At 39.5% G+C, this 16,811-nt stretch overlaps 3 long non-coding RNA genes across 7 annotated transcripts in view; 2 read left to right on the forward strand and 1 right to left on the reverse strand.

Moving 5' to 3' along the window:
* Positions 1 to 16,811, reverse strand: part of LOC145506337 (uncharacterized) — a 788,916-nt gene that overhangs the window by 626,711 nt on the left and 145,394 nt on the right. The gene's annotated exons all lie outside the window — the stretch shown is intronic.
* The window catches only part of LOC145506340 (uncharacterized), a 160,435-nt gene that overhangs the window by 34,528 nt on the left and 109,096 nt on the right, over positions 1 to 16,811 (forward strand). The gene's annotated exons all lie outside the window — the stretch shown is intronic.
* Positions 3,495 to 12,895, forward strand: LOC145506342 (uncharacterized). The gene is made up of 2 exons (XR_014053782.1): positions 3,495 to 4,996; positions 11,593 to 12,895. It is a non-coding gene; the product is annotated as an uncharacterized LOC145506342 (long non-coding RNA).

Here is a 16,811-nt window from a genome sequence, read left to right on the forward strand (position 1 = left end):
TCGAAGATAAGGTGTCCATATGTGCGTGGGTTTATCTCTGGGCTTTCCATTTTGTTCCATTGATCTATATTTCTATCTTTGTGCCAGTACCATACTGTCTTGATGACTGTGGCTTTGTAGTAGAGCCTGAAGTCAGGCAGGTTGATTCCTCCAGTTCCATTCTTCTTCCTCAAGATTGCTTTGGCTATTCGAGGTTTCTTATATTTCCATACAAATTGTGAGATGATTTGTTCTAGTTCTGTGAAAAATACCATTGGTAGCTTGATAGGGATTGCATTGAATCTATAGATTTTTGGGGGTAGTATACTCATTTTCACTATATTAATTCTTCCAATCCATGAACACGGTATATTTCTCCATCTGTTTGTGTCCTCTTTGATTTCTTTCATCAGTGTTTTATAGTTTTCTATATATAAGTCTTTTGTTTCTTTAGGTAGATATATTCCTAAGTATTTTATTCTTTTTGTTGCAATGGTGAATGGTATTGTTTCCTTAATTTCTCTTTCTGTTTTCTCATTATTGGAGTATAGGAATGCAAGGGATTTCTGTGTGTTAATTTTATATCCTGCAACTTTACTATATTCATTGATCAACTCTAGTAATTTTCTAGTAGAGTCTTTAGGGTTTTCTATGTAGAGGATTATGTCATTGAGTTTTCCAAATTTGCTGGCTTATCGAGTGCAGCACTTTCACAGCATCATCTTTCAGGATTTGAAGTAGCTCAACTGGAATTCCATCACCTCCACTAGCTTTGTTCGTAGTGATGCTTTCTAAGGCCCACTTGACTTCACATTCCAGGATGTCTGGCTCTAGGTGAGTGATCACACCATCATGATTATCTGGGTCATGAAGATTTTTTTGGACAGTTCTTCTGTGTATTCTTGCCACCTCTTCTTATTATCTTCTGCTTCTGTTAGGTCCATACCATTTCTGTCCTTTATCGAGCCTATCTTTGCATGAAATGTTCCTTTAGTATTTCTAATTTTCTTGAAGAGATCTCTAGTCTTTCCCAATCTGTTGTTTTCCTCTATTTCTTTGCACTGATTGCTGAGGAAGGCTTTGTTATCTCTCCTTGCTATCCTTTGGAACTCTGCATTCAGATGGGACTATCTTTCCCTTTCTCCTTTGCTTTTCGCTTCTCTTCTCTTCCCAGCTATCTGTAAGCCCTCCTCAGACAGCCATTTTGCTTTTTTGCATTTCTTTTCCATGGGGATGGTCTTGATCCCTGTCTCCTGTACAATGTCACGAACCTCTGTCCATAGTTCATCAGGCACTCTGTCTATCAGATCTAGTCCCTTAAATCTATTTGTCACTTTTACTGTATACTCATAAGGGATTTGATCTCGGTCATACCTGAATGGACTAGTGGTTTTCCCTTGTTTCAATGTTTAATTATTCATCTTCAGGAATTCCAGTCATTATGACATCATATCTTTCTTGACAATGTTAATTTAAATACTTTATCTCTGATTCTTTTTACTTTTCTACTGTTGTTTTCTGTATTTAGAGGATCTTAGTTTTTATTCACATATATTTCTTCTGGGCCTTTTATAATTTAGTCTTCATTTTTTATATGATTTTGTCATTTCTTATTTTTTTCTGAATTCAATCCACTCAATTTATTTCTCCTTATTGTTTTATGTTCATTGTTCTACTAAATTCTAAAATATCTGATACAAGCTGTTTCTTTATGTGCTTGTTTGATGACACAGGCTTCAGTATGAACTAACTATGCATTACAGTTTTCTTCTGCCTCCTGGTTAGTTAGGTGTGGGGAGTAGGATTTTCTATATCTGAAAAACTTGGCATTCATATGTTATGTATTTTTTCTTAGAGTACCTTTTCATATATAGTACTACCTGTACTTTTACACTTCTGTGAACAGGCTGACAGTTTCGGGTGGCTCAAAAGATTGCTAGTTCAAGAGCACTTTTCTGTCAGCGTTAGAACATAGTTTCTTTAATGTTGTTGTTGTTTAGTCATCAAGTTGTGTCCAACTCTTCATGACCCCATGAATTGCATCACGGCAGGCTTGCCTGTTCCTCACCATCTCCTGGAGTTTGCCCAAGTTCATGTCCATTGCATTCATGATGCCATCCAACCATCCCATCCTCTGTCACCCTCTTATCCTTCTGTCTTCAATCTTTCCCAGCATCAGGGTTTTTTCCAATGAGTCAGTTCCTCTCATCAGGTGGCCAAAGTATTGGAGCTTCAGTTTCAGCATCAGTCCTTCCAATGAATATTGAGGACTGATTTCCTTTAGGATTGACTGGTTTGATCTCCTTGCAGTCCAAGGGACTCTCAACAGTCTTCTACTGGACCACAATTTGAAAGCATTAATTCTTCGGCACTCTGCCTTCTTATGATCCAACTCTCACATCCACACATGACTACTGGAAAGACCATAGCCTTGATTATACGGACCTTTCTCGGCAAAGTGATGCATTTGCTTTTTAATACACTGTCTAGGTTTGTCATGGCTTTCCTGCCAAGAAGCAACTGTCTTCTAATTTCAAGGCTGCAGTGATTTTAGAGCCCAAGAAGAGGAAATCTGTCACTTCTTCCACCTTTTCTTCTTCCAGAAGTGATGGGACCAGATAAATGATCTTATTTTTTTTAATATTTAGTTTTAAGCTGGCTTTTTCACTCTCCTCCTTCACCCTCATCAAGAGGTTTCTTAGTTCCTCTTCACTTTCTGCCATTAGAGTGATATCATCTGCATATCTGAGGTTGTTGATATTTCTCCCGGCAACCTTGATTCCAACTTGTAATACATCCGGCCTGGCATTTTTCCAATGTGCGCAATGTATAAGTTAAATAAGTAGAGTGACAAAAAAACAGCCTTGTCATACTCCTTTTTCAATCCCGAATGAGTCAGTTGTTCCATATAGGGTTCTAACTGTTGCTTCTTGACCAGCATGCAGATTTCTCAGGCGACACGTAAGATGGTCTGGTATTCCCATCTGCTTAAGAATTTTCCACAGTTTGTTATGATCCACACAGGCAAAGGCTTTAGCATAGTCAATGAAAGAGAGGTAGATGTTTTTCTGGATAAATGTTTATTTATTAAAAAGCTCTTTTTTGAGGTGTGGTAATAAAGCATGATATCCTTTGATTATTTTACATTTTGCTTTATCTTATTGGATCATAAATTTCCCCCTCTTACTCTTTTTCTCTTCACCATGCAGTTTCCAAAATGTGCTTATTCTGTTCTTTTTGCTCTCCTCTTCACAAATGCTGCCCTTCCAACTGCCTCCTTATATAGCCCTCCCTCACCTTTAAGTAAATATCTTTCTTACACTCAGTGTTGAAAATTACCAGGACTCTTTTTTCAGTATTTCCTTATATAGATTGACTTTTAATTTCTACTGTTGATTTTAATTCAGTTCTAGGCCCTTCATTTCCCTCTTATTTCTTTCACAATTTTTCTGGACCCATCTTCCTTTCTGCAAAGGTGGAGATCCAAGAAATAGCTGCACTGAAAATGATGCTTATTTTTTTTTACTTGTGGGCATTTTGAAGTATGCAATTTCTTTGACTTTTAATGTTACTAAAGGTATGGGTTTGTGAGGTTGTATTTGTTCTCCTTCAGGAGTCAGTAAATGATGGCTCCCAGGCCAAATCTGGTACAGCAACTGTTTTCAAAATAAAGTCATGCTTCTTATATTTATGCATTTTTATGACTGCTTTCACACTACAACAGCAGAATAAGTTGGTTATAACAGATTTGGTGGCTCACAAAGCCTAAAATATTTTCTATCTGTCCCTTTACAAAATAAATTTGCTGACCCCTGATCTACTTGATTTTCATAGTTTATGGAGGATGTGCTAAAAGATTCAAATTAAGGTGCATGCCATTAACTTGATTATTCAGAGACCCTCTTAGAGAACTGAATATTAAGAACAGAATTTCCTTAAAGTGTTAACCTTAAGAGCCTTAAAATGGAAATGAAAAAAAAATATCACATATTGTCCTATATCTTCTGGCAGTAGGAGAATTATAAGTAATATTTCTAAATGCCTACTGGCATTTGGAACATGGCATATATTTCAATATTCCATAATGAATTCAGGAAATTATTCATTATCACTTTCCCTGCCACAAATGAGGGTGCTAGTGCTCAGAAAGATTGTTTACTTTGTTCAAGGTCTTTTTACTGATAAATAGAAGAATTTGTATTCCAATTCAGGCTTCTCTGGTTCTAAATCCTGTATTCTACTAGACCTCTTTTGTTAATTTATGAATGTGAATTAGGCAAACTATACAGCTAGTTCAGGTTAAGTCTCAAGAATTAGATGCCATTCAAGAATGTTCACTTTTCTGTTTAGCTCCTATCCCTAATTAATTTGAACCTTTTAATTCTATATCACACATTCCCAACCCCTTTCCTTATTGCTGTGCTTAACTTTCAAGAAACATAGCTGCCTATATGAAGGACCACCATGCCAAACATTTTCATGATACACAGTCAACTATGTCAGGAAAATTGCCCCTTGGTGACCTACCCATCTTTCTTAGCAAAGAACTATCAAATTTAGCTTTCATTTTGATCTAAGTATAAGACCCTGAAAGCCAGAATGATTATATATTTGAAGTCTTCTTTTTCTATCACATGTTCCCAAGCCTCACAAATTACTAAAAATAAGAACGGAATGCAACAAACATGTAAACACACACATATACAAACACACAGACACTATGCACAGACTTGCCAGAGCAAAATATGCACGGCTCAGAAGCTCCTGAAATTGAGACATTAGATTAATATTTTATTACACTAAAGTAACCTGAAGCAAAATGGGCACCCAGGGTGTCCTGAGGAGCCATCTGGTGTTTATATGTGCTTCCCATTTCAAAACAATCAGTTCTTCTATCCCTCACCACATCTTAAGGGTGTGTTTCACCATGCTTTGCCTCTTATTACAACCAAAAAACTATTGAGTCCATTCTTACTGCACAAAACAATTTCATATGGGAAGGAACTGGTACAGTTCAGTTCAGCCACTCAGTCATGTCCGACTCTTTGCAACCCCATGGACTGCAGCACGCCAGTCCTCCCTGTCCATCACCAACTCCCAGAGCTTTTTCAAACTTATGTCAATAGAGTTGGTGATGCCATCCAACAATCTTATCATAACTTTGTCATACCCTTTTCCTACCGCCTTCAATCTTTCCCAGCATCACGCTCTTTTCCAATGAGACAATTCTTCACATTAGGTGGCCAAGTATTGGAGTTTTGGCAACAGCGTCAGTTCTTCTAATGAATATTTAGGACTGATTTCCTTAAGGAATGGCTAATTGGATATCCTGGCAGTGCAAGGGACTCTCAAGGGTCTCCTCCAGTACCACAGTTCAAAAGCATCAACTCTTCAGCCCTCAGCTTTATTATTCTCCAACTCTCACATCGACACATGACTACTGGAAAAACCATAGCTTTGACTAGATAGAACTTTGTTGGCAAAGTAATGTCTCTGCTTTTTCATATGCTGTCTAGGTTGTTCATAGCTTTTGTTCCAAGGAGCAAGCTTCTTTTAATTTCATGGCTGCAGTCACCATTTGCAGTGATTCTGGAGCACAAGAAAAAAAAATCTCTCACTATTCCCACTGCTTCCCCATCTATTTGCCATGAAGTGATGGGACCGGATGCCATGATCTTAATTTTCTGAATGTTGAGCTTTAAGCCAACTTTTTCACTCTCCTCTTTCACTTTCAAGAGGCTCTTTAGTTCTTCTTCACTTTCTGCCATAAGGGTGGTGTCATCTGCATATCTGAGGTTATTGATATTTCTCCCGGCAATCTTGATTCCAGCTTGTGTTTCTTCCAGCCCAGCATTTCTCATGATGTACTCTGCATATAAGTTAAATAAGCAGGGTGACAACATACAGCCTTGACATACTCCTTTCCTGATTTGGAACCAGTCCATTGTTTCATGTCCAGTTCTAACTGCTGCTTCCTGACCTGCACATGGATTTCTCAAGAGGCAGGTCAGGTGGTCTGGTATTCCCATCTCCTTCAGAATTTTCCACAGTTTATTGTGATCCACACAGTCAAAGGCTTTGGCATAGTCAATAAAGCAGAAGTAGACATGTTTCCGGAACTCTCTCGCTTTTTCAATGATTCAACAGATGTTGGCAATTTGATCTCCGGTTCCTCTGCCTTTTCTAAAACCAGCTTGAACATCTGGAATTTCACGGTTCACATAATATTGAAGTCTGGCTTGGAGAATTTTGAGCATTACTTTGCTAGTGTGTGAGATGAGTGCAATTGTGGGGTATTTGAACATTCTTTGGCACTGCCTTTCTTTGGGATTGGAATGAAAATTGACATTTTCCAGTCCTGTGGCCACTGCTGAGTTTTCCAAATTTGCTGGCATATAGAGTGCAGTGCTTTCACAGTATCATCTTTTAGGATTTGAAATAGCTCAGCTGGAATTCCAACACCTTCACTAGCTTTGTTCACCTAATGCTTTCTAAGGCCCACTTAACTTCACATTCCAGGATGTTTGGCTCTAGGTGAGTGATCACACCACCGTCGTTATCTAGATCATGAAGATGTTTTTGGATAGTTCTTCTGTGTATTCTTGCTACCTCTTCTAAAGCTCTTCTGTTTCTGTTAGTTCCATACCATTTCTGTCCTTTATTGTGCCCATCTTTGCATGAAATATTCCCTTGGTATCTCTAATTTTCTTGAAAGAAGAGAGCTCTTGTCTTTCTCATTCTATCATTTTCCTCTATTTCTTTGCATTGATCACTGAGGAAGGCTTTCTTATCTCTCCTTGCTCTTCGTTGGAACTCTGCATTCAAATGGCTGTAACTTTCCTTTTCTCCTTTGCCTTTAGCTTCTCTTCTTTTCTCAGCTATTTGCAAGGCCTACTCAGACAATCATTTGCCTTTTTGCATTTCTTTTTTTGGGGGATGGTCTTGATAACTGCCTCTTGTACAATGGCACAAACCTTCATCCATAGTTCTTCAGGCACTCTGTCTATAAGATCTAATCCCTGGAATCTATTTGCAACTTCCACTGTATAATCTATTGACGTATGGATGTGAGAGCTGGAGTATAAAAACAGTTAAGCGCCAAAGAATTGATGCTTTTGAACTGTGGTATTGGAGAAGACTCTTGAGAGTCCCTTGGACAGCAGGGAGATCCAACCAGTCCATCGTAAAGGAAATCATCCCTGAATATTCATTGGAAGGACTGATGCTGAAGTTGAAACTCCAATACTTTGGCCACCTGATGCAAAGAACTGACTCATTTGAAAATAACCTGATGCTGGGAAAGACTGAAGGTGGGAGAAGGGGATGACAGAGGATGAGATGGTTGGATGTCATCATCGACTTGATGGACATGAGTTTGAGTAAACTCCAGGAGTTGGTGATGGACAGGAAGGCCTGGCATGCTGCAGTCCATGGGGTCACAAAGAGTTGGACATGACTGAGTGACTGAACTTAACTGTATAATTGTAAGGGATTAGGTCATACCTGAATGATCTAGTGGTTTTCCCTACTTTCTTCAATTTAAGTCTGAATTTGGCATAAGGAGTTCATGATCAGAGCCACAGTCAGCTCCCAGTCTTGTTTTTGCTGACTGCATAGAGCTTCTCCATCTTTGGCTGCAAAAAATATAATCAACCTGATTTCCGTATTGACCATCTGGTGATGTCCATGTGTAGAGTTTTCTCTTGTATTGTTGGAAGAGGGTGTTTGCTATGACCAGTGCATTCTCTTCGCAAAACTCTGTTAGCCTTTGCCCTGCTATGTTTTGTACTCCAAGCCCAAATTTTCCTGTTACTCCAGATATCTCCTGACTACCTACTTTTGTATTCCAGTCCTCTATAATGAAAAGGACATCTTCTTTAAGTGTTAGTTCTAGAAGGTCTTGTAGGTATTCATAGAACCATTCAACTTCAGCTTCTTCAGCATTACTGGTTGGAGCATAGACTTGGCTTACTGTGATATTGAATGGTTTGTCTTGGAAACGAACAGAGATCATTCTGTTGTTTTTGAGATTGCCTCCAAGTACTGCATTTTGGACTCTTTTGTTGACTATGATGGCTACTTCATTTCTTCTAAGGAATTCTTGCTTACAATAGTAGATATAATGGTCATCTGTGTTAAATTCCCCCATTCCAGTCCATTGTAGTTCACTAATTCCTAAAATGTCGATGTTTACTATTGCCATCTCTTGTTTGACCACTTCCAATTTGCCTTGATTCAGGGACCTAACATTCCAGGTTCCTATGCAATATTGCTCTTTATAGCATCAGACTTTACTTTCATCACCAGTCACATCCACAACTGGGTATTGTTTTGTTTTGGGTCTGTCTCTTCATTCTTTCTGGAGTTATTTCTCCACTGATCTCCTGTAGCATACTGGCCACCTACCAAACTGGGGAGTTCATCTTTCAGTGTCCTATCTTTTCCCCTTTTCATGCTGTTCATGAGGTTCTCAATGCAAGAATATGCAAGTGGTTTGCTATCCCCTTTTCAGTGGAATACGTTTTATCAGAACTCTCCACCATGACCCGTCCATCTTGGGTGGCCCTACACCTCATGACTCATAGTTTCATTGAGTTAGACAAGGCTGTGTTCCATGTGACCAGTTTGGTTAGTTTTCTGTGATTGTGGTTTTCATTCTGTCTGCCCTCTGATGGAGAAGGAAAGAGGCTTATGGAAGCTTTCTGATGGTAGACACTGACTGAGGGGGAAAATGGGTCTTATTCTGTTGGGCAGGACCTTGCTCAGTAAATCTTTAATCCAATTTTCTTTTAATAGGCAGGTCTGTGTTCCCTCCCTGTTATTTGATCTGAGGCCCAACTATGGTGGAGGTAATGAAGATAATGGCGACCTCCTTCAAAAGGTACCATGCATGCACTGCCACACTCAGTCCCCCAGATAATTCAATTTTGACACCAGTTGACTAGTATATGTTCAAGGACTTTCTCTGAGCAGATAGGGTTCCTCTGGTTAAAAACTGCTATTTTAAAAATTTTTTTCTGGGAATTCATGGAGTTTGCATAAGTCCAGGCTTCTTTGATTCCTCCGAAATTAATTTTCCTACAGCAGTCATTCCATAGGTACTGTCTTAGGCAGTTTCTACTGAGAATATGTTTTGATGAAAGTGAAAAATGAAGAAATTTATAGGCTTGCAGTTTTGGAATAGCAATTTATTTTAATAATAGGAATGACAACAAACTGGATAATTTGTGTATTTAAAAATTCTGTCTGATGATGGAAGTTTCACAAGTGACTCTCACTCTTCAAAATGCATGAAGGAAAAGTCTTCACACACATGCAGAGGGAGAATGATTAAGTAGTTAAGTGATATCTTTCTAGAGCCTTTGGACAATGAAAATTACAGGCCCAATGAGCACGTCATATTTCATAAATTTCTAATTATGTTTGCAATAATTCAGGGACTCATACTACATTTTTCAAAAGAAAACTCTGATAAGCTCAGAGAAATACATTTGAGATTTAATGTGTGGCATCTCTATTCATTTTATGTCCAGTAGGCACACCCTTGAAACCATAATTGGCAGGTAATTCTAAACCAGCCATAAATAAAACAAAGACCATTGTTTAAAATTGCAAAGAAATGGCTAATGGGAATTGTGGTATTTGAACAGCACATTGATGCTGATGATCCTTTATTCCTTTAGTGAAGGGCAAGGTAAGTACTTTGAAAGCTGCAGAACTCTCAGGCCTATACTACTGAGTATTAAAAAAAAAAATCTTGAAAGAAAATATTAAGCTGTCATGGCTAAATGAAGTTTTATAGCTCTCATAAGGGTAAAACTTTTAACTAAAGGATAGTTTACTCACATTAATAAATAGAGTCATTACATAGTAAATTTAGGAAGAAATAGTCAGTTTATTCTATTTAACAATAGAATGGTAAAGACCAGAGATCTCTTCAAGAAACTTAGAGATACCAAGGGAACACTTCATGCAAGATGGGCACAATAAAGGACAGGAATAGTATGGAACTAACAGAAACAGAAGATATTAAAAAGAGGTGGCAAGAATACACAGAAGAGCTATACAAAAAAGACGTTGAAGATGTAGATAATCACAATGGTGTGATCACTCACCTAGAGCCAGATGTCCTGGAGTGTGAAGTCAAGTAGGTCTGGGGATGTATCACTAAGAACAAAGCTAGTGGAGGTGCTGGAATTCTAGCTAAGCTATTTCAAATCCTAACAGGTGATGCTGTGACAGTGCTGCACTCAATATGCCAGCAAATTTGGAAAACTCAGAAGTCGCCACAGGACTGGAAAATGTCAATTTTCATTCCAATCCCAAAAAAGGCAATGGAATGTTCAAATACCCCACAATTGCACTCATCTCACACACTAGCAAAGTAATGCTCAAAATTCTCCAAGCCAGGCTTCAACATTACCTGAACCATGAACTTCCAGATGTTCAAGCTGGATTTAGAAAAGGCAGAGGAACCAGACATCAAATCGCTGACATCTGTTGGATCACTGAAAAAGCGAGAGAGTTCCAGAAATACGTCTACTTCTGCTTTATTGACTATGCCAAAGCCTTTGACTGTGTGGATCACAACAAACTGTAGAAAATTCCTCAAGAGATGGGAATACCAGACGACCTTAGTGCCTCCTGAGAAATCTGTATGCAGGTCAAGAAGTGACATGAAACAATGGACTGGTTCCAAATCACAAAACGAGTAAGTCAAAGCTGTATATCATCATCCTGATTATTTAATGTCTATGCAGTGTACATCATGAGAAACGCTGGGCTGGAGGAAGCACAAGCTGGAATCAAGACTGTGGGGATAAATATCAATAACCTAGATAGGCAGATAACACCACTCTTATGGCAGAATGCAAAGAAGAACTAAAGAGCTTCGTGATGGAAGTGAAAGAGGAGAATGAGAAAGTTGGCTTAAAACTCAACATTCAAAAAATTAAGATCATGGCATCCGGTCCCCATCACTTCATGGAAAATAGATGGGAAAACAATGGAAACAATGAGAGACTTTATTTTCTTGGGCTCCAAAATCACTGCAGATGGTAACTACAGCCATGAAATTAAAAGACGTTTGCTCCTTGGAAGAAAAGCTATGTCTAACCTAGACAACATATTAAAAAGCAGAGACACTACTTTGCTGACAAAGGTTCATCTAGGCAAAGCTATTGTTTTTCCAGTAGTCATGTATGGATGTGAGAGTTGGACTATAAAGAAAGCTGAGTGCTTTTGAACTGTGGTGTTTGAGAAGACTCTTCAGAGTCCCTTGGACTGCAAGGAGATCCAACCAGTCCATCCTAAAGGGAATCAGTCCTGAATATTCATTGGAAGGACTGATGCTGAAGCTGAAGCTTCAATATTTTGACCACCTGATGGGAAGAACTGATTCATTGGAAAAGACACTGATGCTGGGCAATACTGAGGGCAGGAGGAGAAGGTGACGACAGAGGATGAGATGGTTGGATGGAATCAGTGGACTTGGTGGACATGAATTTAAGGAAGTTCTGGGAGTTGGTGATGGACAGGGAAGACTGAAGTGCTGCAGTCCATGGGGTCGCAAAGAGTCAGACATGACTGAGCAACTGAACTGAAGTGAGTCAGTTTAGACAAACTTTGAGGAAGACAGAATCAAAACAACATGAGAAAACAGGCTGCAGTGTCCAGTGGCTTGCTTGTTTTTGTTTTTGTTTTTTGTGGGGGGGGGTTGTTTGTTTCTTTTTAAACATGGAGAGTAGCTATGAATATAATGGGATTCTAATTAGATGCTAATAAAGATATCAGTCAAAACTATAGACACCTGTGAAAGGGTAAGTTCATTTTTTGATATTAATAATAAAATGAGAGAAAATGCATGTACTTGAAATAAAAAGTGGGAGGACCTCACACAGATAAGTAGGGCTCCAGCCATGAGAAGGTATGCTAAAGAGTTTGTACTCCAGAGAAAAAGAATGCCAACAAATGAAAGAATATGATTTATACAAGAAGAAGAAAAAAATATGATTTTAGCCTGTTTGCTTGAAGATGTTTTCAGCTGCGACTGAAATTTTTTTCTCCAGCTATTGATCATAGGCAGGGTTAGTAATAAACCACATTACTATACAGCTATTTGTCACCCATTCATTTTCACTTTGCTGCTTGAAAACAAACACTAGAAATCAGGACTCTAAGGCTGGGGAGAGACACATACGTGCTTTACTGAGGCTATGAATAAGGTTCAAGGTAATATCTGTAGCCCACTGAGCCTGACTGATTTTGCATTCCTGCAAAGGTTTCAGATGACCCAGAGAATGGGCATAAAACAGAGTCAACAAAGTATTAGCAAAATACTCCACTTAGGTTTACAGGAGAGTCTGTTATAAGTCAGACATGATTATAGCCCTGATTCTACCATTTATTCATTCAGCATCTCCACCAAACTACATTACATCTCTTAACTCTCAGTACATCTTTTACATACTAAGGGTAATGATTATACTCACCTTAAAAGTGGTTTTATGAGTAAAAAAAAAAGCCACTACATTTAAAGTTTAAAAATTTTTGTTATCAGTATAAACTTTAGAAGTTGCTGCATATAACAATCATTTTGTACTTGAGCACGTAAGTTTTTCAGCTCTTCAGATGTAGGGACCATATCTAATTCTTCCTCCTCAATTACAAAGCTCCTATGCCATTTCTGAGTCAACAATAAAGAAAAAGAGAAGTTGAAGAAGATTTTAAATGTGTCTCAACTTTTGTTAAAAGGAGTTAAATGCTATGTATCAAGATTGAGAGTAAGATGGGTTAAGGAGAGAAGTACATGCTTATAATACTCAGTGATGCAGTGGGAGAAGGAGTGAACCAAAAATAAGTAAATGGTTTGAAGGTGATTCTAAAGACTCATTTCAGATTATGGAGGATAAATCTTCAGTGGTATAAATAATCCTGAATTCAAGTTAAGAAAGAAGAAGTCAAGAACGTAGTGTATAGCACAGGGAGCTATACCCAATATCTTGTAATAAGCTACAATGGAAAATAATCTGAGAATGAATATATATATGCACATATTGTTGTTGTTAAGTTGTGTCTGACTCTTGGAGACCCATGGACTGCAGCACACCAGGATTCCCTGTCCTTTGCTATCTCCCAGAGTTTGCTCAGATTTATGCCCATTGAATTGGTGACACTATCTAACCATCTCATTCTCTGCTGCCTGCTTCTCCTTTTGCCTTCAATCTTTCCAGTATCATGGTTTTTCCGAATGAGTCAGCTCTTCCCATCAGGTGACCAAAGTATTGGAGCTTCAGCTCCAGTATCAATCCTTCCAATGAATATTCAAGATTGATTTCCTTTAGGATTGACTGCCTTGATCTCCTTGCTGACCAAGGGACTAAATAATCCTCTCCAGCATCACAGTTCAAAAGCATCATTTCTTCAGTACTCAGTCTTCTTTATGGTCCAACTTTTGCATCCTTACATGAACACTGCAAAAACCATAGCTTTGAATATACAGACCTTTGTTGGCAAAGTAATGTCTCTGCTTTTTAATATGCTGTATAGTTTGGTCATAGCTTTTTCTTTAAGGAGCAAGTGTTTTTTAATTTCATGACTGCAGTCACTGTTCACAGTGATTTTGGAACCCAAGAAAATAAAATCTGTCACTGCTTTCACTTTTTTCCCTTTCATCTACATGAAGTGCTGAGACTAGATGCCATGATCTTATTTTTCTGAATGTGGAGTTTTAAGCCAGCTTTTTCACTCTCTCTTTCACCCTCATCAAGAGGCTCTTTCATTCCACTTCACTTTCTGACATTAGAGTGGTATCATCTGCATATCTGAGGTGCTGATATTTTTCCTGTAATCTTCATTCCAGCTTGTGATTCACCCAGCCCTGCATTTTGCATGATGTACTCTGCATTGGGATCTTCCCAACCAAGGGATCGAATCCAGGTCTCCTGCAATGCAGGTCTCCCTCATTCTTTACCAGCTCAGCCAAAAAGGAAGTCAACTTTCACTCTGCATAGAAGTTAACTGAGCAGAGTGACAATATACAGCCTTGATGTATTCCTTTCCCAATTTTGAACCAATAAGTTCTAACTGTTGCTTCTTGACCCACATATAAGTTTCTCAGGAGATAGATAAGGTAGTCTGGTATTCTCATCCCTTTATGAATTTTCCAGAGTTTGATGTGATCCACACAGTCAAAGGTTTTCGTATAGTCAATGAAACAGAAGTAGATGCTTTTCTGGAACCCCCTTCCTTTTTTTGTCCTGCTTTCAACAAAAATTTAAAAGGCTCAGTAAAGGGGGGAAAAAAATCACAGACTGCAGAGACAAAGAAACTACTAGATTCAGACATACTGGAATTATCAGGCAAAGAATTTCAAACAGCTATATTTATTATGCTAAAATCTCAAAGGAAAAGTAAAAAATATATATATAAATACATACTGCTACTGCTACTGCTACTGCTAAGTCACCTCAGTCGTGTCCGACTCTGTGCGACCCCATAGACGGCAGCCCACCAGGCTCCGCCGTCCCTGGGATTCTCCAGGCAAGAACACTGGAGTGGGTTGCCATTTCCTTCTCCAGTGCATGAAAGGGAAAAGTGAAAGTGAAGTCGCTCAGTCATGTCCGACTCTTAGCAACCCCATGGACTGCAGCCTACCAGGCTCCTCCATCCATGGGATTTACCAGGCAAGAGTACTGGAGTGGGGTGCCATTGCCTTCTCCATAAATACATATGGGTAATTCAAATCAGAGATGAAAATTCTAAGAATCAAAAGAAAATGCTAGAAATCCAAAACTCCATAACAGAAATGAAGACTACCTTAGATGTGATTGCCAGTAGGTTTAACAAAGCTGACAAAACAACCAGTGGATTTAAAAGAAGGTCAACAGAAACTTTTCAAATTGAAATGCAAAAAGAAATAAGAATGAAAAAGAATAGTTCATAAAATAAACATAAGACAGGGCGGTCCTAAGATGGCAGAGGAATAGGATGGGGAGACCACTTTCTCCCCCACAAATTAATCAAAAGATCATTTGAATGCTGAGCAAATACTACAAAACAACTTCTGAACGCTGGTGGAAGACACCAGGCACCCAGAAAGGCAGCCCATTGTCTTCAAAAGGAGGTACGACAATATAAAAGAAAAAAAAAAGAGAGACAAAAGAGTTAGGGATGGAGACCCGTCCTGGGGAGGGAGTCATAAAAGAGAAGTTTCCAAACACCAGGAAACCCTCTCATCAGTGGGTCTGTGGGGAGTTTTGCAATCTCAGAGGGCAACACAACTGGGAGGAAAAAATAAATAAATAAAACTCACAAATTATGCGCCTAACTGCAACTCCCAGTGGAGAAGTAGCCCAGATGCTCGCATCTGCCACCAGCAAGTGGGGGCTGAACAGGGAGGCGCGGGCTGCATTGCTTAGGGTAAGGACCAGGCCTGAATGCCCTGAGGGCAATCTGAGGGAGCTGATGTGAGATAGCAACCCAAACTGTGGGATAGCCAGAGAGAGAGAGAAAAAAAAAGAGCAAAGAGAGAGAGACCAAGAACTTTCCTGTGAAAAGCTCTAACCTAAGGCACTGCAGGGTCGGCTCACAGAACAAAGGACTGAGTAAATACCAGAACCAGAGGAGAGATAATCGGCTGTGGACCAGTGCATCCCCCACCAGAGGCAGGGAGGAAGGCAGGCGACAGCCAGAGCCGGAAAGCAAGGGCAAACTCGGCCCCAGAAATGGCATCCTCCACCAAACTGCAAGCAGGTTTCCAGTTGCTAACCAAGTCTTCCTGGGATCCTGGACTGTTGACATCCACCAGGAGGGGTGCGGCCAGAGATCATCTCCCCAGAGGAGACACACGGCACACCTGAGACAGCGTTCCCGCTGCACACCCGGGAAACCTAGTAGCTGGGACCAGGGAGGCGATAATATGCACTTCCCCACCTGGGGAGAGTGCGCTTGCCAAGCACCTGGTCGCCTGAGCTGCTCAGACCTGGGAAGGGTACAAAACGCAGGCCCAACCAAGTCTGTGCCTTTGTGGAGTACGCAAGAACCTGAACCTGAGTGGCTTAGGCCTGGGAAGTGCACACAAGCCAGGGCATGCTTTAGACAGTTCCTCTGCAGAGCAATCTCGAGCCTGAGCAGTGTAGACCGGGAAAACACACACACCATGAGCAGGGGACAAACCCAGTGTGGCCCAGACTCTGTGAGCACTCCCCACACATGCCAGTGATATGTGTTTGCGGTGTTCCTGCCTCCCTGCAGCACAATTGAACAAGTGAGCCTAAATAAGTGACCACCATCGCCACCTTGTGTCCGGGTGGAAGTTAGATACTGAAGAGACTTGGAAACAGAGGAAGCCAAAATAAAAAAAGAAGAGGGAACCACTTTGGAAGTGACAGGTGCAACAGATTAAAACCCTGTAGCTAGCATTGACTACATTGGAAGGGACCTATAGACCTTGAGAAGAAGTATAAGCTGGAACAAGGAACTATCTGAAACTGAACTGACTCCACATTGCCCTCAACAGCTCCAGAGAAATTCCTAGATATATTTTATTATTGTCATTTTAAATTAAAAAAAAATTTTTTTATTTTTAAGTTCTTTATAACTCCTTTAATTTTCACTTTTAAAACCTACTACTTTGCAAAAAAAGACCCTATATTTAAAGCAAATTTCATATCTATATTTTATAACCGTTGTGATATTGTTTTGTTACTATTGTATTTTTGAGAGTCTAACCTCTACTCTAGATTTTTAATATTTGCTTTTTGGTATTTGTTATCAACTTTGTACCATTACAAATCCACTCTACAGTATCCATTTTTACTTAGGAGTGTGAT

This window comes from Giraffa tippelskirchi, chromosome 5 (genome assembly GCF_054371585.1).
Source record: "Giraffa tippelskirchi isolate mGirTip1 chromosome 5, T2T-mGirTip1v1.2.pri, whole genome shotgun sequence".
Lineage (NCBI taxonomy): Eukaryota > Metazoa > Chordata > Mammalia > Artiodactyla > Giraffidae > Giraffa > Giraffa tippelskirchi.